The sequence below is a fragment of the Enhydra lutris genome, unplaced genomic scaffold (assembly GCF_002288905.1).
Source record: "Enhydra lutris kenyoni isolate GAN:26980312 unplaced genomic scaffold, ASM228890v2 scaffoldscaffold167, whole genome shotgun sequence".
NCBI classification, from domain to species: domain Eukaryota; kingdom Metazoa; phylum Chordata; class Mammalia; order Carnivora; family Mustelidae; genus Enhydra; species Enhydra lutris.
This window is the reverse complement of record NW_019154251.1, coordinates 32758-60653: the sequence shown is the minus strand read 5'-3', so window position 1 is coordinate 60653 and position 27896 is coordinate 32758. Positions and strand designations below refer to the sequence as shown.

General features: G+C 44.7%; 1 pseudogene; it reads right to left on the bottom strand.

Annotated features, from left to right (window-relative positions):
* Positions 1 to 19332, bottom strand: part of LOC111140106 — a 37265-nt pseudogene extending 17933 nt beyond the window's left edge.
* Positions 19333 to 27896: the final 8564 nt, after the last annotated feature.

The following is a 27896-nucleotide window of genomic DNA, read 5'->3' as shown; positions in this document are numbered from 1 at the left end:
TGGCTTAATGGACACGTGACAGATGAGTCCAAGGGCAACACTACCCAGAAGTCTCGGCAGGCCAGTATAAGGGCCCAGGTGGTTGGGACTCTTCTAGAAGTATGTATTGGTCATTTGATGACTGATTTACATTAGCAGGGTGCACATAGACTTGAAATCCATTCCCACCCACGCACATACCTGCAGCCTTAGCAGAAAGGAGGTGCCTCAGACAGTGAGATGCCTGCTGGATTCTTCCTGATGGAGCACCCACTCAGACTCCCACCATGGCATCTAGTTCCTTGATGCATGGCACCCCTTGTCTTCCCACTCTGTCTCCTGGGGCCTTCTCCCTTTCTCAGGTTCCATGAGCCTCCACTTTAGCCATGTCCTTTACTTTGAATGACAAGCATCCAAAGATCACCAGCTCCATTGGAAAGCCTCCCTATGGCCTCATCATGGGTGTTGGCTGCAGAGGCACCCCCACTGCATGCCACGGCCCTGGTCCTGCCTTTACATTTTGACTCTCACGGAGCCCAAGCTCAGAGTCCCCAACTGTGAGACCTCTGCCCCCTGCTTCCCACTGCGGGTGGAGCCAGGGTCCATAGGAGCCAACCCTCCTTTGTGGTGTTGACGTGTCCTCACTACCCGCTTTCAGCACACAGGATCCCTCCTATCCCGCCTGACACTCAGGTCATCTGGGGACTCTGGGACTGACCGTCTCCCAGACGTAGAACTGGGTCCTATGTCTGTAAGCACCCACATGTGTGGAAATGGGGCAGTGTACATGTTTCCCTGTGGGATCATTGGTTTGCTTGTGTTAAGGAAATGGAGTGATTCTAGATTCACCACACACCATCTAGGTTCATATACAGACATCAGGCTTCAAAGGAGGCAAGGGTCAGTGGCACCGTCTAATGCATAAGGGAAGTTAAAGGCTCCCCATCCTTCACTCCTTTCCACTCCCAGGAATGAAGAGCTTTGGTGAAAATCAAGATGAGAAACAGCAGTACTCCTGTTCTAGCAAGGAGAGCCAAATCATAATCAACTTCTTCCAGAGAGGCCCACACTCATTTGAATTGCTTTTTGATCCATCTTTTATTTTATTTGGTGTTTGGTAATGTCTGGGATGCTGTCTGTTAGAGAAAGGTCTCATTCCCTAAAATTCCTAGCTAGATTGTTAGAGGGAGCTGTGTGGAGGTGGAGGTGAGGGGACAGCACAGTCTGGGTCTGTGGTCTCAGGGGAGACTGGCTTGTTTCCCTCACTTGGTAAGCACGTGCATGGTGACCTCAGAGGACTTGGACAGAGGGGGTCGAGACTGCAGGGTGGGCTGATGAGAAGGAATCAAGTGACTTTTGAAGCAGGAGAAAAGAATCTTATAGGGTCTTCTGCCAAGCTGAGTGGCTTTTTTCCTTGAACCTGTGGGGATGACAGTGTTTAATTTGTGGAATTCAGCGTTGGAGGTTCTGCTTCTTGAAGAGTGGTGATTTGGTGACTGTAAGAGACCTCCATTGAACTGGGTAAGATAAGTATGGGAACATGTTATTGCATATCACGAGGATCTCAAGGGCAGGACTTAACATTGGGACTATGAAGTGACTGGAGGGCTGCTTGCGTGGCTCAGTCATTAAGCGTCTGCCTTCGGCTCAGGCTATGATCTCAGTGTTCTGGGACGGAGTTCCACACTGGGCTCTCTGCTCAGCAGGCAGCCTGCTTTTCTTTCCCCAGCTCCCCTGGAGTTGTGTTCCCTCTCTTGCTATCTCTCTCTGTCATAAATGAACAAAATCTTTAAAGAAAAATAAAATAAAATAAGTACAGCGACCGGAGACAAAACTAGACTATTAATGCTGGTCCCTCTTCCCTTTCTAGGCCATCATTTCTATGCCTCAACTTCTGTTTTTCTCCCCGTACAGACACAGATACTTTCTACCTCTCTCTCACTAAGGTTTGTATATTTACTGTACCTCCGTGGACTAGATTCACTGTATCTCCATGGACTCCGTGTATTTATGCACCAGATTTCCTACTATTTTGTGTATATGAAGTTCTGCGGCAGTCCATTTGCTAACTTACATGTGAAAGCTAGTTCATTTCAGGGGCACCTGCGGGGCTCAGTCAGTTGAACTTCTGACTGTTGCTTTGGGGTCAGGTCATGACCTCAGGGTTCTGAGTTTGAGCTACGTGCTAGACTCCGCCCTCAGCCTGGAATTGCCTTGAGTTTCCCTCCCTCTAACCCTCCCCCCACCCCTGCATGTGTCTTCTTTCTCTCTCCATCTGAGAAAAAATAAATCTTAAAAATAAGAAAAAGAGGTATTTCATTTCAGCAGGGACTGCATCATTGGGCTTGATTTAAACTTCCAAGTCCAGGTGTTGAAAACAGACGGATTAGAGTCCTGAGTCCCAGGGCAAAGTCCCTGCAGATGACCTGCGTGGGGCTCAGTGTGGTCTGTGCTCACCCTTACTCCACTTTGGCATCCAACCCAGTGAAAACTAGGGACAGAAATCAGAGTGCGATCAAGATACCCATTTTGTTTCTGGAAAGCTACACTGTAGGATGCAGCCTGCTCTACTCCAGGAGTGGGAAGCTTCTGCACTCTCCTTGCTGAAGGGAACAGGCTCCCACATTCCGTTCCAGGGCTCGCTCCATGACCTGAGGCTGGTGAAGCCTTCAGCATAAGCTGGCAGAGCAGGGAGGACAAGGAGAGCGCTTTGCACACAGACCTGGGTGGAAGCACAGATCCAAGGGCAGGACCCCTCAGAGGCTCAGCCCTCAGCGGCCCACACCAGAGCCTGGAGGACTTCAGCCTCCCCTCAAGATTCTCCTCGCCCTGGAGGGAGGAGGGAAAGGCAGTGGGGCAGTGAGGAGGTTGCTGCCACACAGTTTTCTCTGGAAAGTGAACCTGAAAGCCGAAGGGTGAACAGAGTTCTTCCTCGAGATCACTTGTTCAGCTGCTTTGGCCTCCTGTAGAGGGATTCTGGAAGCATAAAGTGCCGTCAAATCTGGAAAGTTTCTGTCCACGGGGAGTGGGCATCCAGCAGTCACATGGTGTTCACGACTCCAACCTTTGTCTTATTCCCATCGGCCCTGGTAGGGGTTTATGCATTTTATTCATCTTTTCACAGACAAAATGATGACTTTGTTATTTTCTCCATGTTTTATCTGTGTCTTATTGAATTGATTTCTGCTCTTGGTCCTTCTTTTCACCTACCTGGGACAGATTTGCTGGTCACATTTCTGCTCCTTAAAAGGAAAACCTAGGTAACCGATGGTGACCCTCTTGCTTTGCTCTAACAGAAGCATGCAAAGCATCAAGCTGGTCTCCAGCTCCCCGCCAAATTTGGCCTGTTCTATGCCTAACACCAGTGTGCTTTTGATATTATTTTTTGTGTGTTCCTCTCTAACCCGTGTGCCATAAGTAAGGATATGATTTAATTGGCAAGTAATTTGGGATTCTCTTGATCGTAGAATTCTTGATTTCTACATAATTTGTAGTATGTCTATAATTGATTACTTATGGATCCTGTGTTATGGCCCAGAATATCTTCCTGAATGTTCCACACTACTAGGGAAAAAAGTGAGTTTCCCAACAACAGTTCAGTAGTGTAGTCTATGCTGCCTGTGAAAGCCGGATGAAGTGTATCTCTCAGAACTTGTATGTAATTGCAGGTCAGGTGATCCTGTGTCCCCAGGATTGGGCCTTTACAAGTGCTTCTCAGATTTCTGTTTCCCCTTAGTTGAGAGACTGCTAGAGGGAACTAGGCTTGGTGCCCTTCTTGCATGTGGGAAGCTGGAGGGGCCCAGATGTGGTGGTTTCCTTTCCCCTGGGCCACGTTTGCTCTGAGAGAACCTCAGCTGGTCACTGTGGGAGAGCAGTGAGCCTTGAGGGAAGGTTTCCTCAGGGAGAATGAGAGAGCTCTGGGGGTGTTTCAGAATGGCTGCTGTCCTTCTTCCCCTGTGGGAAGTAGGAAGGACTTCTCTTTGGTCTTCTTCCTGATGATGCTGGGGGGCTACTGGCAGTACACTCAGGAAAGGGTGGAAGTCCCCAAAGCCTGAGGGCACTGGGGTTGACCCCTTCCAGCCCATGTACATGGGGGCCACAAAGATTGACCAGGGTGGCTGCCCCGATCCCAGCTCCAGTGGAAGCATTGGCTCCCAGAAGCTGTGAGTCTCTGTGTCCCGCTATCTCCCCAATTCGTGTGGGGACATTTGCCCTATGACCTCAGTTCTCTGATGGACTGAAGAACTATTGGTTTCCCTCTGTTCAGCTTTTCTCCTGTGATGACAGGAGAGGGGACCTCTAAACTCCACCCATTTCAGACGACCTCCTGGAAGCATCTCATCTTTGATGGTAACAATTCATGGACGGTAGCTTGTTCCCTCTGCAGATGGTTCCATTTCTTCCCATGTAACCGTTCCTCAGAATAATAAACTGCTTAAAATATAACTAATGAAAAATTGTACTGGTAACGCAAGCATGCCTGAAGATGACCTTGAGAAAACGTGTACTAGCAGCAGGCCGCTGGTGGAGAAGAGGGTATGTGTCCTTGACAGTCCTTCCAGTTGTTGTCCTTTGAGCTGTTGTCTCCTGCTCCCACTCTCTTACAGCTGACTTGTTTGTTCCTTCTTCCTCTCCTGTGCACCTACAGGAAGAGACAAGTGGTACCTGAACAGGGACAAGAGACATAACAGGAGAAGAATCCCCACTGTGAGTTTTTGCACGGCCATGCCCTTTTCCCACTGGTGAATTGTGGGTGCTTACCCCAGGGTATGAGTGATCTCCAGAGCACAAACGAATACCGCCCTACATAGGTTTATTGAGATGGCACCTAAAGGCGGGAGGAAAAGAAGTCAGCAAAGGCCAACTTTTGGAATTTTTAAAAGTAATTAAAGAACATTGCTCCTGGTTCCCTACATTAGGGGCTTTAGACCTACAGACATAGGAGAAAGTAGGTCATGAGTTAAAACTTCTGCATGCTAAAGAAAAGCCCATTCCAATTACTGTATGCTCGACTTGAACAGAACAGAGCCTTTACAAAGCCCTGATTTGGAAAGCGATCATGAGTGTTCTGGAGAAACTAAAAAGGAACCTGAGGATGCCATCCAGGAGGGGAAAGAAGTGACTAACTTCACCGTAAAGGAACATGTAAACAAGGCATTTCATCCCCCTCCTGTGCCAATAACAGAACAAAAGGTGCAAGAGGCACCGTTGCCATTGGCTCCTCCATCTTATGAGAAGGCACCATTTAGTGAAAAGGATGAAAATCTGTGCTCTCAACCATTTGGAAAGGCCTCACTGAAGCATAGTGAGCAGGAGACTTCATGCCTTACATTTTAATTTCCCATTTACTCCTCGGGAACATGTCACTCCAGGACAAGATCCCAGCCATCCTGGTGGTATCTATGAGGCCATGCAGGAGACATTTCCCTTCAAATTATGGAAGGAATTAAAACAGGCAGTAGAGAACTACACAGTTAATTCCCAAATACAACAGGAGTCATTCAAGGCATCACAGAAGACAGCTGACTTATTCCGATTGATGGGTTATTGCTAGCAAAAACAGGATACTCAAGTGAGCTTTTACACTTAAAACACAGTGGCAAGACCATGCAGAAACAGCAGCTGCCCATAAGAGAGCTAATAATGCTCCTGTTTCCCTGGAGCGGCTCATGGGTGTTGGGCCATGGGACCAGGTGCCAGATTAGGTACTAATGAGTGACTGAGCTATTGAGCAGCTCCGACGTTGTTGTCTGAGAGCCTGGGAGAGAACATAACCCCAAGGAGGGAACTGCTCTTCTTTTCTGAAGGCAGTACAGGGTCCTAGCGAACCCTATACTGATTTTACCACGAGATTACAAGAAGCTATTAAAGGGCAGATAAATAGTCTTGAAGCTGCTGATACTATTCTTCTGCTATGGGTATATGAAAATGTCGGTGCTGATTGTAAAAAAATTGATTGCACACTTTAAAGGCAAGGGAACATTAACAGACTATATTAAGCTATGCTGAGGAGTGGGGGCAGAGACCTGTAAAGCTGATTTGTAAACTCAAGCAAACAAATTTGTGGCTGCTCTGACCACAGGAAAATTTCAAGGACAATGTTTCAACAGTGGGCAGACAGGACATGCTAAAGCTCAATGTAGGCAAGAAGGGAAATTCTCTCTGCAAAATGCAAGACATAAGCTACCAAGTCTCTGTCCTAAATGCAAAAAAAGGAAATCACTGGCAAATCAGTGTCATTCCAAATTCCACAAGGATGGATTCCCCCTTCCGGGAAACATATTTTGAGGCAAGCCCTCAACCCTGAAAAATAAGGGGGCCAATTCTCCCTTAGCACCCAGCTTTCAGACAAATGTACCATTTTAAATTTACTACATGCTTTGCCTGGTAGTGCTGGATTAGATCTCCCCATTTCCAAAGATCATCTCAATGCCTGCCAACCTTCCCATTGAAATTCCAACTAGTATTTTTGGCCCTTTACCAAAGGGAACCACTTGATTATTTTGGAACCAATCTGGCCTCACCTCAAATGATTATTAGTCCACACTGGTATTATTGATTCGGATTCTAGCAGTGAGATTTCAGTGATGATAACTACTGTGGCTCCATACATTTTCAAAAAGGAGACTGCATTGCCCAGTTGCCACTTTTATCCTCTTTCTGGGGTCAATTTAGAAACATCAAAAGAAACTTTAATGGGTTTGGAAGAACTGGGAAAACCAGGGCATATATTTGACTGAGAAAGTTTACCTAGATAAACCGATTTGCTGTTAAAATACAAGAGAAAAGAATTTCCAGGTCTAACTGATACTGGAGATGTCTTAGTCATAAGCTCATTACGTTGGCCTAAAAAAATGGCCATATGCTCCTTCTTCCAGTATTATCACAGGATTGGGACAGCCAGCAATGCGTGTCAGAGCTCTAATCTTTTCTGTGAAGGTCCTGAAGGTCGAAGGGCTATCTGCAGCCACATATTGTAGACTTGCCTATTACCTTTGGAGGCAAGATTTACTAAGTCAGTGGGGAGCGTCTCTGGTTATACCTTCCCTTAAACAGGATTCCCAGATATTCCACTGAGGGCCACTGCTCCTGAACCCATCATGTTAAATTAGAACAGTGACAAATGTATTTGGGGGGAGCAGTGGCCCTTAACCCAAGAGAAAGCACTTGCTTTTTGAGCCCTTGTTGAGAACAGGTAAGAAAAGGGCATATTGAAGACTGTCCCAGTCCTTGGCATTCACCTGTCTTTGTAAGGAAAAATCAGGAAAGTGGAGATTTTAACAGACCTGCCCACAGTTAATTCTGTTATCCAATCCATGGGGTCTCTCCAACCTGGATTGCCTTCACTTAATTCAGTTCCACTTGAATGGCCAGTAATTATCACAGATTTACAGGAGTATACATTTTATACTTTATACCACTTGCTTAGGAAGATTGTCCCTGTTTTCCTTTTACTATCCCCAGTGTAAATTTAAAAGAACAAGGCCAAACGATATCAGTGGAAAGTTTTAACACAGGGAATGTTCAGTAGCCCTACTATCTGTCAGGAATATGTGGCAAAAGTTACACAGCTGGTCAGAGATCAATTTCCACAAATTTATCTTACCCATTGTATGGATGATATATTATGTGCAGCCTCTGATAATGTACAATTGCAGGACATTTTTAAGAAGCTTCGATTGCAATTTGAAAAATAGAAAGTAATTATAGCTCTGGAAAAGATACAAACTACCACACCTTTCTCATTTTCAAGTTCATTGTGGGCATGACCTCAAACCCCAAAAAGTTCAAATCTATAAATACAAGATTACAATGATTTGCAAAAATTATTCGGAGACATTAATTGTGTACTTAATTGAGACATTAATTGGATAAGACCTAGAATTGGAATTCTCACTTAGCTGTACAGCATCTATTTGCCTCTCTGAAGGAAGATCCTAACTTAAAGAGCCCTAGGACCCTCTCCAAAGAGGACTTAGAAGAATTACAATTTTTTGAAAACCAGATTCAGTCAATGCAGATGGGTAGAGTCCAACCTAAAATACCCTTTGATCTTCGTGTTTTTCATGTCCCCACATACACCCACTGGACTAATTATCCAGGAAGAACTGATCATAGAATGGATTTTTCTTCCAAGTAATACTGTTAAAACACTCAAACCCGTATAGAACATATTAGTATCATTTTTCAATTGGGGAGAAAAAGAACTTGTCAAATACAGGGATATGAATCTGAAGATTATTGTTCTGCCTTTAAATAAAATACAAATTAAAACAGCATTCCAGAATAATTTAAATTGGCGAATTGCCTTCAGTGGCCTTCCTGGAAACACATTATCTCATGACCCCTCTTTATCTATTACTTCATTTCTAAAGCACAATGCTTTGGTGCTTCCTAAAATTACCTCTAAAAATCCAATCGCAGGCGCCCCTACTCACTTTTCTGATGGCTCTGCATAAGGCAAAGCGTGTTACATGGTCGACCTCAATAGTCCTATCTACTACCGGTCTCTCAGCACAAAAATCACAGTTAATGAGTTATTACATTGTTTCAAGATGTTTCTTCACATTTAATTTGTTATCTGATTCTTTATAAATCGTGTATGTTTTACAGCATATCGAAACTGCTATTTCTGCATCGGATGTCTCTCTCCACTAGTTATTTTTCCATTTATGATCCCTCATTCATCAACATTCTGCCCCTTTCTATGCTACAGGTCCGAAGTCACCCTGGTCTTCCTGGGCCATTAACGAAAGGTCATGGAATAGCGAGCTGCCTCTCTTATCTTCTCAGCTTTTCAGGAAGCATCCAATTTTCACTCTCTTACACATGCAAACCAAAAAGGACTTCGACACAAATTCTCTATTACTAAAGAACAAGCAAATTCTATTGTCCACTTCTGCCTTTCTTGTGCTGCCACCAATCTGACCACACAGCCAGCAGGCATCAAACCATTAGTCATAACTGCCAATGAAATATGGCAGATGGATGTCACTCACATCCCTTCATGTGGGAAACAGTCATCTGCTCATGTCACTGTAGATACACATTCTCACTTTGTATGGGCTACACTCAAATGGGAGAAGCGGCTGCACATGTTCTTAGACATCTCATTCTGCCTTCGAGTCACGGGAATGCCCAAAGTTACAAAAACCAATAATGCACTCGCTGACATTTCAAGTAAGTTACAATCCTTTAATTTTTGGAATATTAATTATTCCCCAGGCATCCCACATAATCTTCCAGGACAAGGACTTGTAGCGTGGGCTAATGAAAAACTAAAATTATAGCTTTACACACAAAAAGGGGGAATACGAGGTTCTCCTCAAGAAATACTAGCACAACTTTTATTCTCTCTTACTTTTTGAATTGTGATGAGACAAACCCTGCAGCAGGAGAAAGACATTTTGGTAAACAAAAATGCCGATATATCCTCCAGTCTGGTAACATAGTCACCTGGGGAAAAGGATTTGCATGTGTATTGTCCGACAAGGCCATCGAGCCCGTATGGGTGCCCTCTCGTTTCATCAAGGTTTGTCATGAGCAAGAGGAAAAACTTCAAATTCGAATCAGCCCCACCAATCATCTGCTTCGAGGGACTCAGACTACAGAACACCAAAATCAAGACACCAGGGAGGAACAGAGCAAAGATTCCAACATGGGGTCAGATAAAGAAGTTGGCAACAAAAGCAAAGGAAGTTCTGGCACCCATTCAGCCCTAACAACATGGTGGTAACTATGATGGCCCTTATCACAGTAGCTGTTAGGTTTTCATGGATGTTATGTACAAATAGATAACTTATTGGGCATATGTACCTAATCCTCCCCTGCTCCGCCCAGTAGAGTGGGGAGAAGATACACCAATTTATTTGAATGTCTTGAAATGGGTACTTGGAATATTTGATGCTAGATTGCCATTATTGCCCCAAGAGGAGGGCACAAACATTAACCTTACCTTGGGATAGCAAAATAGACCAGTATATATCACCAATCATTCCAGTTGTCTTATCCCTGATGATCAAAGATGGCTGGTGGCCTCTCCTATTAATAATAGTCTGACTAAACATCAATTACATCTACTCTCCGCTAAAGAATTCCAAGCCAGTGAGTATCAGGGTCCTAGCTGTAGCATAGCAGCATCCTCTATTCCCAAATGCAGACCAGATGTGGTCTGAGAAGGGAATCTGCCCCTTGTGGGAGTATTGTCAAGCTTCTCACCCCAGTTATTAATGATTCTTACGGAATTATATGGGACTGTCCCCTAAGGGGATGGCAGTCACCAATTGCACTGGGAGACCCTGCTCCTCTCATCAGAACTTAAAATGGTGAGTTTCTAATCATATTACCCTACCATAAACCCCTACTTGGGGAAATATGCCTCTGATCTGGCATGGGCAAGGACTTTTGGCACCATACCCTTTTGTTGAATATCATAAAAGGGACAAGAATTTATGGAAGGTCACCACCGCTTTAAATCACTTTAGAGTTTGGAAAGGATCTTATTATCAGTCCGATCATTGTGCATTCACCTTTTTCCTGATAAAATCGGGTGGGAGCATGTGTTAAAGATCCCTATGTTTTTGTTACTGGAGAAATGACTTTTGATCATAACACTTGAGCAATAAACTGTCCCAAATGTAAAATGTTCACCTGCATGAATGAGAACATTGACACAGACAGTTGTATTATTCTCATGGCCTGAAGAAGAATAGGCATTTGGTTACCAATGAAACATCACCGCATTTGGGAAAACTCTCCAGCTATGTGTGGAGTTTTTAAGAGTTCAAAGGACTAAGTGCATTAAAAAAAATTTTCCTTGGGCTGCTTATAGCAGCTATTTAGGAATTATAGCCATTACTGCTATAGCTACCATTGCTGGAATGGTCTTGCACCAGACCTTACAAAGCACACAATTTGTGCAAAAATGGCACAAGAATGCTAGCAACGCTTGGAATCGACAAACAGTCCTAGATCAAAGATTTCATGAAAGAGTCTCTGATTTAGAAGAAACCGTATATATACAGGAGAGAGGATCTTCCAGATAAAAAGCTTAAGCTTCACCTTCTGTGTAATTAGAATGTTTCTTTCTTCTGTGTTACTCCCTACACCTATAATGAATCAGAAATACCGCGGAACAAGATTTCACCATATTACTAGTCATTATGGCAGTAATTTAACTGTGGATATTAAACAGCTTCACGATACTATTCAGGGCATTCCTTGCTATCCTCACAATCAGTTCCAAGGGTGAGTTTCACACAAAGGATTAATGATACTGTGTCTGATGTAAACCCCTTTGTTTGGATCCAAGAAACTGGTCTTGGCATTATAGGTGGAATGATTACACTTTTTATTGCTATAATTTTTTTATGCTTAGTCTTCAGATGCAAAAATCTTTCTGATGACTAATGGATCGTGAACTTGCAAAATGGATTTTGCTGCTTCTGCATAAACAAAATGGTGGAAATGGAACCATCTCTCAGAATGATAGGCTGCTTAAAATATAACTAATGAGAAATTGTACTGGTCATGCAAGCATGCTTGAATATGACCTTGAGAAAGCCTGTACTAGCAGCAGGCCTCCGGTGGAGAGGAGGATACTCATCCTTGAAGCTGGGCATCTAGGGATGCCCTGGTCGCTCAGGGTGGAACATCGCCTGTTTCCCTTTTCCGTTGTCTCCCCTGCCTCATTAAAGCCTGCTGTTAGAATAATCCCTTTATGTGCACTTTGTTTATAGGTTCTCTACTTGCTGCTCTGCAGATGAGATGGACAAGAGACGAGTACAGAGAGCAAAGCAGACAGGAGTTTATTAACCCGCATGTCAGACACACATGGGGAAGTCAAGGATGAGGAGCTCAAAAGAACACTGAGACAGTACCCCAGAAATGTGGTACAGATAAGGAACTGAAGTTCAAGGAGCAGACGAGTGGGCCAGCGGCCTGTCTTGTGGCTCAAGCCAAATTTTTGATGCCCCTTTCTCTCTCCTCACTCCCTGCTCTAGCATCACATGCTGACCTTTTTAATCTCTGCAACTTGTTTAGTCCAAATCTGTTTCTCCGTCCTGCTGCTGCTGTCTGCTCCAGGCCTCCATCGTTGCTTCTTGGATGACTGCTGGTCTCTCTCTGGCCCCCAGGCCCCTCCTGCTCTTCTTTGCCTGGGCAAGGTGTTTGAGTCACCTGGCACTGGGTTGGGGCCACCGGGCTCCCTGACCCCAATGGGTCCCCTGAGGCACATGGGGAGGGGGTTCTAGCAGGTGGAGAGTTTGGCTGGACAAAAAGGAGCAGATCGGTGACCTGGCGCCTGGTTCTATCCTCCCCGATGCTGCCAGCTGCAGCCGCTCCTTGGGCCCCATCTGCAGTCTGACTTCAAGCAGTGATGCTTTCTTATGGCGTGGAGAGTTGGGCTGGCCCAGGGGCTGGAGAGCTCTTTCTTTGCCTTCCGGGATCAACGCTGAGATCACTGCTAAGGCCTTGGGCCATTCTCACTCCCGGCTGAGGCTTGACACCGAGATTGAGTTGGAACTCCCAGATGGTCCACCGTGAGTGCTCGTTGCCAGATAAAGGGGATGAGAGTGACAGAGCGCGCCCAGACTTACGCGGCCCCTCTGCGCGCTGCTCGTTCTTACTTATTTCATCCTCATACAACTTTGTCATTATCAGCCCCATTTTACAGAGGAGAAAACTGAGGCACAGAGAAATGTGCTCCCTGGTCTGGGGACACCGAGTGAGGGAGGGGTAAAGCCAGGTTCACACCCCGGGAGTTGGACTTCAGAGCCTGTTCACACTCTCTGGGCGCTTTCAGGGCTGGTGTGAAGGTCAACTCTCCAAGGGCAAAGGGTGCTGTCAGCTGCACTTCACCTCTGCCACACACTTGGTTTGCAGCCTCCTTTTGGTGTTTATCACCGCCTGGGCCAGGCGCGGAAGGAGCCCCATCCGCTGAATGAACAAAAGCCTGGGGCTTGTGCTTTTGGGCTGGAGGAGCAGAAGGAAGGCAAAGGTGGCTGGAACAGTTAGCCCCAGGGACAGAGTTTGACCAGGAGGAAGGATGGGCTGCGGTGGGGTCCACTGATGGGGTCCAGGTAGGGTGGGAGCAAGAAGGCCTGTGAAATGACTTCTTCTCCAGAAGGTCACTCCACCTGCTGAGGAGGAAGTGGCACAGAGGCCAGGGTGATGGCCTCTGGGAGGAGCAAGGAGGGGACTTGGGCCAGGCTTAGGAGGCTGCGTGGCAGTCGGGCTGAGGGGGCCTGTGGGGACACTGAGGCATTGGCTGACCCTGTGGATTTTGGTGAGACCCTCCAGCTGGGTGGGGAGGGGCAGGCTTGGGCTGGAGGGATGGCATCTCTGGACATTTTGAGATGCCAACAAAGGGCACGGGGACTTTGGGAGGCAGATTGGCACTTTCTTATAAAGCTAAACCTATATTTAGTATAAGATCGAGCCATTCCTCTTGTACATGCAGCCCGAGAGACATGAAGACTCATTTTCACATAAAAACCTGTAAGTGGACGATTATAAGAGCTTTATTTGTGATTGCCCAGCCCAGGAAGACACCCGGATGCCTCTCTCACTTGCACGTGAGTGACCACACCGTGGCCTGTCCCCGTGGTGGAACCATCCCGAACAACGAGAAGGAACAGCTGTTGCTCCCTGGTGTGACCTGAGGCTTCCCAAGCACGTGCTGCTGAGAGACAGAAGCCAGACTCAGAAGGATCCTGTGTGTCTGGCATTCTGGAAGAGCCCCAACTACAGGCATGGAAGAAACATCAGTGCTTGCCAGGCCGTGGGGGTGGGGGACCGAGTCCAGAAGGCAGGGCTCCAGTGGGATGGGAGATGATTTTGAGGGGTGACAAAAGGCTGTATGTTGCGATTTTCACGATGGCCACAGATGTGTGCAATTTCTCAAGACCCGCAGGACTCCACACAATGAGGAGTAAATATAGGTCAGTTTTACCTTATTAAAAAAAATAATAAAGGGGAAGAAAAAGCAGTTGCCAACCCCACTTGCGCACAGAGACATCAACGTGTCAGATTTTGGGAAAGAGATCAGTTCAGGAGGTTGAGCCTGGGGACTTGCTGGTGTGTGGATGGGACCGAGTGACCACGAGATGGCAGAGACACGGACGATGCACAGGATGTGCCGGGAGGGAGGGAGGCGCTGAGCATGACCGGGGCCTCCAGTGCACAGCGGGGCCTCCGAGGTGAGTCTTCAAGAGCAAACTGGGTCCCAGTCACCTCTGCTAGCACCAGGACCCTCCAGGATGCCTGGGCTTCTGGGAAGAGAGGTCAAGGATCAGGGGCTCCCCTCCAGCCTAAGGTCCCCCAGGACATTTAGAAAGCGACTGAAAGTCAAGGGTGACCTATAATTTATTGTCCAAGTCCAAACCCTTTGACAAAGGGAAGGAGGCATGATTACTAATAACTACACGGAGCACATAGGAGTAAAATGGGTGGTTTTGGGCAGAGCAGTGGGTTGCACACAGAGGTTGTCGAGGCAGGCTGGGGCGTCCTCAGTCTCACCCCTCCTCCTGCCACGCCATCCCGTGGGGCGCACGGTCCCCCCACCCTCCCACCCTCAAGGGACCTGGATGTAAGCATGAAGGGAGAAGAGATTTCTATCACCCCAGCTCAGGGGTCCATCCAGCCTCGGTGGTCCATCTAGAGAGGGGGGCACTGGATCAAAGAGCTCGGAGACCTCCACAGGCTTGAGGTTTCTACAGGAAGGTTTTCTCATGGTGCCGTCCCCCAGAGGCCATGCATCCGGGCGAGGTGCTCACACACGGCATCTCAGAAACTCGCTCTGTCAGGGTCTTCCCCCTGCACCGCCGAACACATTGCCACGTGCATGTCCCTGAGCACAGCTCGCCACACTCACAGCAGCGGCTCAGCTCTGCCTCGCTGTGCCTCACACACACACTGACTCCAGCAAACATTGTGTCTCAGGCAAACACATCACAAAACACAGCTCCTCACAGACACAGCATTAAAGCAGTACACAGAGAAACTGGCAGAGAGACAGATACACACATATTCGTAAGATAGACAGAGAGATATTCAGTTAGAGACAAAAAGACAAACAGACTTTAGGCTTATGTATACACAGAGATATATGGAGGAAAAAAATATAGACAGAGAGACAGAAAAACAGACAATGAAATAAGATAAAGTGACAGATGGACCTAAGACATAGCCTGGTAGGTGGACGGAGAGATATAATCAGAAAGACAGACATGTTAGCAGACAGACAGATGGACCGTACCTAGTCAGGAACGTGAGTAGGGAGGCACATGTGGACTGACAACTGTAGAGACAGACACACACAATAGGTGGGCAGACATGCAAATACGGACATGTACGTAGGGTCAGACAGACAGAGAAAATAGACAGAGGCCCATTCGAAGAGATAGATGTTTGTCTATCCATCCTCTGTCTGTCATCTCTCTGTGGACTGAGGGAGGAAGATAGCCAGACATACAGATATACGGATGGAAAGACAAGTAGACGTGCGGACAAAGAGACAGATGGACAGATGGAAAGACAGCCTGGGAGTCATAGAGCTAGGCAGGTAGGCGGCGGTGGCTAGAGTTACGGGAAGAGTCAGATGCACAGACTGGAAGATGGGTAGGAGGGCAGAGGAGGATGAAGTCAGAAATACAGATGGAAAGACAGAGAGACAGACTGAAAAACAGACAGGGTGAAAAATAGATAAGCAGACAGAAGGATGGATGGATGGACAGATGGACAGAGAGACAAACAGACAGGTAGAGAGATGGGCTGAGAGTGGGACAGATGGACAACATGTAGACAAATAGACAAAAAGAGAGAGATTGAAAGGTGGACATACAGACAAATCCATATAGAAAGATCAGCAGAGAGAGAGTGAGACAGACAGAAAGACGCATCTACAGACAGGTGAGTAGACAGACAGAAAGAAATAGACTGACAGAAAATGGACAGTCCTATACAGAAATAAGTAGGCAGGCATACAGACAGAGGAACAGACAGATCCACAGACATACAGATAAATAGATGTACTGATGAAGAGATGGGAAGGAAGACAGACATGAGGGCAGACATGCAAATAGACATAAAATATCTATAAAGGTAAGTGGTTAAACAGACGGACACACAGACAGGTAGAAGGACAGACAGGCACATGTATATATAGATACAGAAAAACACAGAGAGACAGACAGATGGAAGGTTGGTAGAGAAACAAGTAGATATACAACAGAGATAAATCAATGGGAAGACAGACAAATGGATATTGTACAGGCAGACAGACAGGCAGAGAGATGGACAAATAGACAAGCGGACAGAAAGATTGGCAAAGAGACAACCAGCAATATAGAAAGATCGGCAGAGAAATGATCAGAAGGACAGAAAGGCAGGCAGACAGGCAGGCAGACAGAGAAATTCTGAGAGAGAGAATGACCTATTGACAAATATGCAGACAAAAAGGCAGACAGAGAGACAAACAGAAACTGAGCAGCGGTAGATGGACAGAAAGACCTAAAGATCGAAAGGCAGGTAAACAGAGAGCAAGACAGGCAGGTCGTCAGGTCGATATAGAGGCAGGCAGGATGCAAAGAAACACCTCAGGACTTGCTCTCCAGCCTCCTCAGGATCCGGGATCTGTCCCAGCCCCTCCCGGGATTGGCTTGTCTGCTCTATAGAGGCCGAGCGGACACCGCAGAGGATCCCTCCCATTCACGGCCTGCTCCGAACTCACCTGTACTTGCTCCCACAGCTTCTGATCGCCTTTCAGCTGAACTCTTTCCTGGACTGGGTCCAGGCAGCAGGGTAGGCCAGTGAGCCCCATGCCCCGTGCAGGACCCTACCGCCCAAGGGCAAAGAACCCTGAGCCCCTTTTCCTGAGCTGGAGAAGGGGCCTTCCAGGTGGGTGTGGATATGAACAAAACAAACCAGGAGGGACTCTGGAAATCCCATCTGGCATCACCATCTGGAGTGCGGGGGGCGGGGGGTACAAGTCGGAGCAGAGCGGGTGATGACAGGAAAAGCACACACTTCAAGCCTCATAGAAGGAAGAAAATGTGTGTGGATTATGAATTAAGGTTTCTATTGACTGTATTTCCATTAAAATGCATAATTATTGAAAAATTTAACTGGCAGGACTTCTGACTTAAAGGACATTTTGATTTCTGCTTCTTAAACTTTATCCTTGAGTTAGAGAAAGTGACCTTGTCATAGTAATGACTCCCCTCCTTGTCCTCTCAACAAGTTCTAGAAGCTGTTGATTGGCTCTTGGCTGAAATGGCTCAAGGGTGATAATCTCTATGTCTGTACTTGTGGGCTTTGGGGAGATGGACCAGAAAAGAGCTGGGCGCACTCTTACAGATGGGAAGTAAGAATGTGCATTTAAGCAACAGATCAGGGCTTGGGTCATAGGCCTGGAAGTCTCTCAGCAGCTCTGTATCCACTCTGTTCTCTCCACTCTCTTCCCTATTGGAAGTGCTGCTTCTCTCCCACTGGGGACCCCGCAGAATCTTTTTGCTTAACAGCCCTAGGGCAATCTACAGACACTCCTGGCCTAGAGTATGGGTCTGGCATCAAAGATTGTGGCTCAGGGCACAGGAGGACAGCTTTACCTTGAGGGTGTGACAGCTCCCTGAGCGATGAGTGACATCCCATTTCATACAAGCACCAGGCCTCCCTCCGTACATCTCTTCCCTCTGCCAGGCATTTGGGTGCTGCTTCCTGATGGCACTGGGGAGAAGAATGAAGTTCAAACAACTCACCTGTGAGAGGGAGTGAGCAAGGACAACAGCTGAAAGGACTATCACCCCGAAAAACACCTCAGTCCTGTATTTATTAGATACAAGATAACAACCAACAAACGAGGGGTTATAAGTTAGTCATGGGTCTTGTAGGGCAACCAGAAGGAATGGGAGTCCTACATCGAACATAGTCTTGCAGGTAAACAGAGTCGGGTGTACCTGGCCCAGAAGCATGGAATTTATAGTTGAGCAAGTGCACATAAAGGGACTATTCTAACAGCAGGCTTTCATGAGGCAGGAGAAACAATGGAAAAGGGAAGCAGGCGATGTTCCACCCTGAGTGACCAGGGCAGCCCCAGCTGCTGGGCTTCAAGGACGTGTATCCTCCTCTCCACAGGAGCCCTGCAGCTAGTACAGGTTTTCTCAAGGTCATCTTCAAGCATGCTTTCATGACCAGTACAATTTCTCATCAGTGATATTTTAAGCAGCCTATCATTCTGAGGGACGGTTACATTTCCCCACTTTTGTTAATGCAGAAGTTGCAAAATCCTTTTTGCAAGTTTTTGAATCATTAGTCATCGGAAAGATTTTCGTGAGCATCTGAGGACTGAGTGTAAAAAGATTATAGTAATAAAAAGTGTCATCATTCCACCTATAATGCCAAGACCAGTTTCTTGGATCCAAGCAAAGGGGTTTACATCAGACACAATATCATTAATCCTTTGTGTGAAACTCACCCTTGGAACTGATTGTGAGGATAGCAAGGAATGCCCTGAATAGTATCTTGAAGCTGTTTAATATCCACATTTAAATTACTGCCATAATGACTAGTAATATGGTGAAATCTTGTTCCATGGTATTTCTGATTAATTATAGGTGTAGGGAGTAACAGAAAAGGAAGAAACATTCTAATCACACAGAAGGTGAAGCCTTATGTTTGGAAGATCCTCTCTCCTATATATATTATGGCTTCTTCTAAATCAGAGACTCTTTCATGAAATCTTTGATCTAGGACTGTTTGTTGATTCCAAGCGTTGCTAGCATTCTTGTGCCATTTTTGCACAAATTGTGTGGTTTTTACGGTCTGAAGCAAGGACATTCCAGCAGTGGTAGCCGTAACAGTAATGGCTATAATTCCTACAATTGCTGCTCTAAGCAGCCCCAGGAAATTTTTTTGTTTTATGGACTCAGTCCTTTGAAACTATTAAAAAAGGAAGGCCACCCACTGCACCTCCCCACACCCCACCACCCATGGTCTGTCCCATGCCTCTGGGAACAGGGAGCATCGAGGAGGCTGGGCTCAGCTGTCCTTTTCTCTCAGTGGTGTCTGCATGTCATGTCGTTGTGGGTTTGTGTACAAATGTTCTTTCCACAATTTACAGGTCACATGTGCACCTCTCTCCCAGGTCTCTCACATCTAGCTGTATGTTTATATTTCGTTAGTAGATGTACAGAGCAGCTCTGGAGTTGGAGTTTGGGAGGCCTTGGCAGTTAGGCCATCATCGCCAGCCAGCGACAGCACGCTGTCACAACGGACTTTCCCGATTCTTGTCAGGGATCCTTCCTCTCTGGCGCAGAGGGGCCCATATTGCCCAACCTGGAGTGCGTGGGCCTGCATGCCCAGAGCTTAGGGTGTTCTGGGGGACAACTTGATTCCCTCACACCTTGGGCCTCCCTTGGCCCTTGGTCTTTTTGCCAGTTGTCCTATTTCCTGGCACAGGGCGAGTGCAGTCAGTCTGTTGGTGAATGGCAGTCTCTAAGGAAGGATGGCTCAGTGCTGCTCTAGAGAATGGGGCTCGGCACCTTGTGACCCATGGTCCAAATTCTGCCCCAGCCTGTGCCGCTAGCATCTGCATGTGAGGAAGGGTTCTGATATTTTTAAGGGGCTGAGAACATTCATGACAAAAAATGGTATTATGACCCATGAACAGTGTATGACATTCAAAGCTCAGTGTCCACAAATAAAGCTTCATTGGAACACAACAGTGCTCCTGCCATTCGTTCCCTTTTCTCTGGGGCTGCTTTCTGGCTATAGTGGCAGAGTTGAGACAATGTAGCCCAGGTCCTATGGCAAAGCCTAATCATTTCCTGTTTGCCATTTTTAAAAGTTTGTCAACCCCTGCTCTAGATGAGTAGTATTTTTGAAACACTGTATGCTGAGAGTTATACCTACAAAGCACTCAAACATTTGGTAAGCTTGTCACTTGAAATAAACCTGCTTTTGTAAAAGTAATAGTTACGTTGCTCTTCAGTAATCTTGAATCGAATAAATATCGAGCCACCAAATGTACAATTACTCCTACCCTGGGAGGGGAAGCCACTTGCGGCCTTCTCTCATCTAGGAAACACTCACAAATCAGTGTAACTGAGATATAACCCCCACGTGACTGAAGACCCACCACAAAAACCAAAAGACAGTTCCATGTCTCAAAAGGGAGCATCTGCCACCAGAATCAGTTTGATTTGGACTTTGGTCTGGGGAACATCCCTTTTGCCTGGGGCAGTGTTTGCCAGACCTAACTGATGATGGAATATTTTCTAGATGACAGTATAATTATCCAGTACGATCAGGAGGTAATGTCTTATAATTCACAGGTGGACGGAGCAGACTAGAAAATGCTAACCTTGATGAAATAACAGGTGCTTAATTCACATAGCTCCGAAAATCTTTATAACAAAAAAAAAGTATAACAGAAACAGGCAGTTATTAGAGCGACATCATTTTTCTGTCATTAAGTACAGAAGGAATGAAGCTTTGTCACGCAACTTCCATGTGTTCTGGTCTGCCACACCTTTTCTTTTCTTTTCTTTTCTTTTTTCCTTTTTAGATTATATTTACTTAACTGAGAGAGACACAGTGCCAGCATGTGCTCCCCATCTCAACTCCATATGGCCCCTCCATGAAACCTGGGAGAAACATGAGAGATGAGAGCGGGGGGCAGTGGGCTACAGACTATAGGCAGGTGTGGCCCTGGGGAATGCACCAGTGGAGCGGATGGGTGCTCTGGACAGTCTTTTAAAACATGGAGCTGAAGAATCACGTAGTCAGGTCTTTGTATTTCTACAAATATTCTTGCTATGATGGATTATTGAATATAGCCCGTGTTACGTACACATAATACAAAACTAAAGAGAGGCAAGCACTTCATTAGAAAGGCTGAATATTTGTGTGGCTTTTACATCAGTTCCGTGAACACGTTTGTATTAAATAAAAATCCCTTTTATAGATTTTATTTATTCATTTGAGAGTGAGAGAGAGTGAGAGAGGGAAAGCACGAGCAGGATGAAGAGCAGAGGGAGAAACAGGTTCCCCCGCAGCAGGGAGCCCAACACCTGGCTTGATCCCAGGATACTACGATCCCATCCTGAGCCAAAGGCAGACACTTAATGGACTGAGCCACCAAGGTGCCCCTTAAATATAAATCATTTAAAATACATACATAAATCGAAAAAAATCAGGAACTTTACAAAAGTTACTGGTTGCCAATTATCATCATTTGGAACCTGGAATGAGAGATGAGAGGACTTGAAGATAATTTTCTTATTTTTTTAAAATATTATTTATTTATTTATTTGAGAGAGAGAGAGAGCACACAAGGTGGGGGAGGGTCAGCGGAAGAAGCAGAGTCCCTGCTGAGCAGGGAGTCTGATGTGGGGCTCAATCCAGGACCTCTGGGATCATGACCCAAGCCAATGGCAGTCACTTCACCAAATCAGCCACGCAGGCGTCCCTACAGATAATTTTAATTTGAGTTTGCACTCCTTTTGTTGTATTTTTTTTTACATTAAACATGTATATGAAGTGTAATGAAATTATGCAAAGAAATATTAGATTCTTAAAATGGGGGTGAATATATCTAAAAGCTGAAAAACCCAGACAAATGCATAGCATTGGAGGGTTTTTAATTTATACTACGGAATTATTGTACAAGTTTGCAAAGATTTCTACATAGACATTCTTCACAGTTCTCTGAATAGTGAGAAGTCAAAAACAGCACTAGATCCTAATTGGGTATCTGGTTCAATCTGTGAATTAACCCCATGCAAAGTAAAAAAAAGAATAAAATAAAATAAAATAAAATAAAATAAAAATAACACTTTTAGTGACATAATTAATGACATCAAAAATTAGAGAAGAGAAATACAATCAACTAGAATCAGATGTTTTCAAACCAAACCCCATATATTGTTGAAGATTCCATTTGGGGGTCTTCGTGTAGTCTCAAAACTCAGTGAGCTGGGGTCTTAGGCCCAATCTTTTTCAGTCTGTAAGTTTGACTTTGTATCTGTTTATTCATGTACCAAGCACTGCTCTAAGTGAGAAGGGTGTTCAGAAACAACTTGCATACTGTGGGCTACTGTGGGGGTTTCTGGAATTCTCATGTAAATTGGGGAAAGTTACCTTCCATCCTCAGTGCCACCTGAAGCAGAGTGTAAGGGAGATCTAGGGAGGAAATGATGCCCCAGAGCATGCCTGTGCTCTGCCCAGTGCAGTTTACAGTCCATCAGAGGGACCAACAGAACAGCAAAAGCTCCTGAATGAAATGAGACCAGAACTCCAGTCCTTCAGTAAAATGGCTCTCTGCCCAGCTGGGACACCCACCTACCTCACCACTGTCCAAGGGACTAATTCGAGAAGTAAGTGACAGTTTACATCAACATCTTTCCCATGATTTCTAAGAAAACCTCAAGACCTGCTCATTCAACTTCACGCTGAAAATCTGTTTGCATACTCATCTCTCCAGAGAACAGTAGGCCACCAGATCCCACCCAGCACCAGTACCCACCTGCGTCCTGAGCCTTCCCCTTCTTCAGTTCTCCACAAGGAAATACCGAGCACTCCTGCAGCAGAAACATGCTAAGTACTGTCATATTGTTCTTGCGGAGCACCGAAGCTACACAGTCAAGAAGATTTCCTGTCCCATTACAGGAACTTCAAGGTCCCTCCAGGGAATGCTGACCCATCCTCAAGAGTCATTGGTACCAAATGCTGAGAGGACCCAGGGATGGTGGGGAGAGGGAAGCCTATTCAGCTTGGGAGACAGGGGCTGGTGGGATATTTAAAAATTGATAGTAACAAAAATATATACCAGGGAATATTTGAACTCAGTGAAATACAGATCCCTACATCAAAGCCCATTCATCTGTGCCTTCCCTTTACCAAAGAATCTGTGTCACTGTGGTGTCCTGGCCAGAAAAAGCCAAAAAGGTGGGGTTTGGAGAGCTTCTGGTTTGGCGAGCACATGGAGGTCTGGGGAGAGTGGGTGCCTGGAGAGGGCATGGAAGCACTGCACCTCTTCCACACACCTTCCTTGTACATTTCTTCCATCTGGCTATTCCTGAGTTAGAGCCTTTTATAATGAATCTGTAATCTAGTCTGGAAAATGTCCCTGGGTTTTGTGAGCCACTCTAGCAAATTAATAAAACCCAAAGAGCAGGTGGTAGGAATCTCTAATCTTTAGCTGGTTGGTGGGAGGCACAGGTGACAACCCGGATTTGTGATTCTTGTCTGAAGTGTGTAACGTGTGTGCGGGGGGCAGAGGTTGAGGGGACAGTCTTGTGGGACTGAGCCCCTGCTATCTCCAGGTATCTATGTCCACATAGATAGGGTCAGATTTGAATTATGTTGTTGGGCACCTAGCTGGTGTCAGAGAATTGTTGGTGTGGGGAAAACACCCTCCCACACCTGTGGGGGAATTGGGCAAAGAACCTTTATGATTCCAAATATGAGAATGTACAAAAACAAAACAAAAACCTCACAGTTTTTACTAGTTTGGCTAAAACAAAATGTCTAAAATCAAAGCATGGCTTACTAATGCATGATGTTATAAGAAATGCTGTTTTATTAAGGTTTCAATTCATAGGCATGATTGATTACAGTATTGACTATTGGCCATTGATTTTCATGTCCAGTTGTCTTTTCTCCCCAGAGGTCTGGCTGGTGGGGCTCTAATCACAAGTTGACCCCACTGCCAACCAGCCCCAGTTCCTCGATGAGGTCCAAAAGCCACCTCATTAACATAATGAAAGAAAACTTTATTGCTATCCTCATTGGAAATTACAGAGGTTTTTAGTTCTGTGCCTGAAATGGAGACACAGAACAAATAGTTCTGTTATATTTCTATTTCACAGAAATAGAAAGTAAAGGAATAACCTAAAGAATGTAAAAAAAAAAAACCCTAGATCAGCGAATAAATTTGATGATGTCTTTTTCTAAGTTTTCAATAACTTTGTTTTTGTAGCATGCCTAAAACATATTGTATATGTTAACACAAACTTACTTGGTTATTAATGATATTTAAAACACAGGGAGGAGCACCTGGGTGGCTCAGTGGATTAAGCCGCTGCCTTCTGCTCAGGTCATGATCTCAGGGTCCTGGGATCGAGTCCCGCATTGGGCTCTCTGCTCAGCAGGGTGCCTGCTTCCCTCTCTCTCTCTGCCTGCCTCTCCGTCTACTTGTGATGTCTCTCTGTCAAATAAATAAATAAAATCTTTAAAAAAAAACACAGGGATATGCAGACAACATTAGTTTAAATATTGTCTTAACTTTCCAGATATTTTAGTCCATGAACATCCATTTTTTTTTTAAGATTTTATTTTTTTATTTGACAGACAGAGATCACAAGTAGGCGGAGAAGCAGACAGAGAGAGAGGAGGAATCAGGCTCAATCCCAGGACCCTTGGTGAGCCACCCAGGTGTCCCAATGAACATCCATTTTTAATTATATACGTTTCTTTGGAAATTTAACACTGAACTAAGAAAAAAACTATGAGTTCTTTCAAAAAAGTGAGTATTTTGTTAGAAAAAAGGCTAGAAAAATTGTGTAGTATTGTACACTAAAATCTTATCTCATAAAATCTACCAACTTAGAAATTCTTAAAAATTTAAAAGATATCTTTGATACCCTTATTTGTAGCTTCTTTTTATGAAAAATTAATTAACGGGGGTTCTGGGTGGCTCAGTGGGTTAAAGCCTCTGCCTTCGGCTCAGGTCGTGATCCCGGGGTCCTGGGATTGAGCCCCACATTGGGCTCTATGCTCTCCAGGGAGCCTGTTTCCTCCTCTCTCTCTCTGCCTGCCTCTCTGACTACTTGTGATCTCTTGTCTGTCAAATAAATAAATAAAAATCTTTAAAAAATTAATTAAAAGTTACAGGGAGGGTTTTTTCACATGTACTTTTAAAATGACAGAAACCCCAGAAAACAATTATCTGAGATCTCCTATTCGAAGATGTTTAGATTTCAACTTTCCTGGGAACAAATGAAAGAAGAAAGCAAGATCCTTATATTTCTGAAAAACATCTTTGAATCTTCTTATTCTCTTAATAAAAACATAAATACACTGAGTCCATTTCAAATGGGAAAACATAGGAAGATGGCAGAACTTTCCTCAAATATTCAGAATGAACCAGAAATGTCAAGACTACTCAGCAACAAAAATTCAAATGAGCCAGTTTTAAAGATCTAATTGGTTTTATCAAATGATTCATGAATCAGCCAACATCCTATCTAACACTAGAAAGGCATTCCAAAGTCAACAGATAGGGAAAGGTTTTTAAAGACAAGTCAACTAAGTCATAATTTTTTTTTTTTTTAATTGCTCCGGGTGAAGTCACCTTCCTTTTGAGGATAAAAGGGTATATTAGGGGAATTACTTCATCTTCTTTTGGAGGATGGAAAGGAACCATGTGGCAGATTACATCATTGGTGCTGACCAGAAAATTCCACACTGACCAGGTAAGACTACATTTCTGAGGGAGTTTGAAATAGTAATTAGGTTAAGATATTAAGTCTTGGTGGGCCTAGCACAGATGACTCCATTTTGGGCCTGCTATTTTTTTATTTTGTTAAACAAAACCTTTATGTGTGCATCCCCAAAGCATGTAAAAAAAAGTATACAATGGTGAATTTTCTCCAGGGCAAACTGTGTATTTTTACAGATAAAAGGCCTTTGAAAATAAGGAATTGAAAACCAAACTTGAAATAGCTACAGTGACCTCTACTACTTTTTTAGACAAATAATTAAGCCTCATTTTTGTTACCTTAACTGTAACTGTGATAGTAAATAAACACAAAAATCCCCTTGGCTGAACAAAATAGATGTTAATCTCTTGCATCCCTCATCAGGGATGCTGCCTTCTAACCACAAGAGAAACTTTCCCTATCCTCCCTCCTCCCCATCTAGGTCTCTCTCCTCCTCCTCCTCCTCCTCCTTCCTCTACTTCTTCCTCTGTTTCTCCTTCATCTCTTCCTCTTCCACTTGCTCCTCTTCCTCATTCTCCTTCTTACTCTTCCTCTTCTTATTCTTCTTCTCTTCAGATTTATTTATTTATTTATTTGATTGTTTATTTATTTATTATTAATTTATTTATTTTAGAGAGGGTGGGGAGGGCCAGAGGGAGAGAGACTCTCAAGCAGATCACCTGCTGAGTGGAGCCCAACTTGGGACTCCATCCCAGGACCCTGAGATCATGACCTGAGCCCAAGTCAAGTGGAATGCTTAACCAGCTGAGCCACCCAGGTGCCCTTCTGGGTCACTCTTTTGGAGGAAAGAGAAAGAGTGAATCTCAGAGAGCTGGCTTCAGTAAGATACCAACAGTGACAATAATAATGCAAATACCAATAAGAGGACACTGAACTGCCATCTTGCCATTTTAAGCACTTCATGTATATTAATTAACCCCTCCCTTATGTCTACCTGGGAGGTAGGTACTATTATTACCAGCACTTTTCAGTTATAGAAACTGGAGCACTTAAATTGGGTAGCTCACTAAGGTGACATAGGAAATGATGCGGCCAAGATTTGAATCCTGGTGGCCTGGATCCATAGTCTATTCTCCTAGTCACTATGCAAATGGCCCCACTTGGGGTAACAGTTGGCGTTAGTCAGGCGTCATCCTCAGGGGCCTCTGGGTCTCTGGGGCAGTGAGGTGGGTGGAGGCTCAGGTTATGTCTAATATATTCCCACCCTTTATTGTCATTTTATTTCTGCCTGTGCACCTATTAATCTACCCTACACCATTTGACATGTTATTGAAATATCTCCGCATTCCTCTACTGAGGCTTTTTCATAAGGTCTTTTAGGATTTTAATTTACTGAGAGATGATAGCTGCTATTATTGTAGTGAGGACATTGGAGTCTGCATTTACAAGTGAGGCAGAGGGAGGGAGGCTTCCTCTACCGGGCTGTGTCCCACAGGCTTCGTGATCCAGGCTACATGGCTTCAGTCAAAGAAATTGGCAAGTTTCTTTCTTCCTCTGGGTCTGGGATGTATCACATAGCACAGCATCGCCTGGGACTTGAGCATAAGTAGAAGTACTTGACTGGGACATTTAGATATGAGGAATGTGGCAAATATCTGGCTTACAATGTTATTTCTTTTTTTTTCTTTTCATAATTTACTGTAACTAGGCAAAAAGTATAACAAAATGTATACAATTTAGTCTTTGTACAAAACATTAATTTAGCAAGACAATATTGATTACAGTCACCAGAATGAAGACTCACACTTTTCACTGCCACTTCCATGAAAAGTTTGGATAAATAAGTCACTGACTGAAAGTCTCAAGAGAAGCAATTTAAACTTTACATCCAACAGCAAAGATCAATCTTCCACAACAGTACCGCAGACACAATCACTCAGAGGCTCTCCATGCTGCCACGGCATTACTGGAATGTTCTTCAGAGTCCATCTTCTCTCTCCAAGACTAACACTTGAAGCATTAAATGTAATATAAAATAAGGAGTTCTTTATTATTTATACAAAATTTGTACATTAAGAAAAAATTAAAATTCAACAACTCTGCTGAGGAAGCTAAGAGCTTTTATGGGTCTATCAAGGAGCCCCATGTGAATGTTTCAGTCACCAACCTCCTGGCCGCAGGAATGAAGCTCACTCCTCTGGGGCCATTCACGTGGCACCTTCACTGGCTCTGAAAGCTGATTTCCCTTTCATCCGGCTCGACAAGCAAGCCAGGGTTTCTTGGACAACATTAAAAAACACTGTCTTCTCTGGCCCAAGCTTAGAATGTTTTATCCGTATACAAGTTGATTTTTATTTATTTCTTAACACTTTCAATGAACTCCTAGCAGAAGAAGCTTTATTACAACATATACAGATTTGATAACAGTTCTTTACAAAACACCTAGATTTTTCCACTAAATAAATTTAATTGTATTTT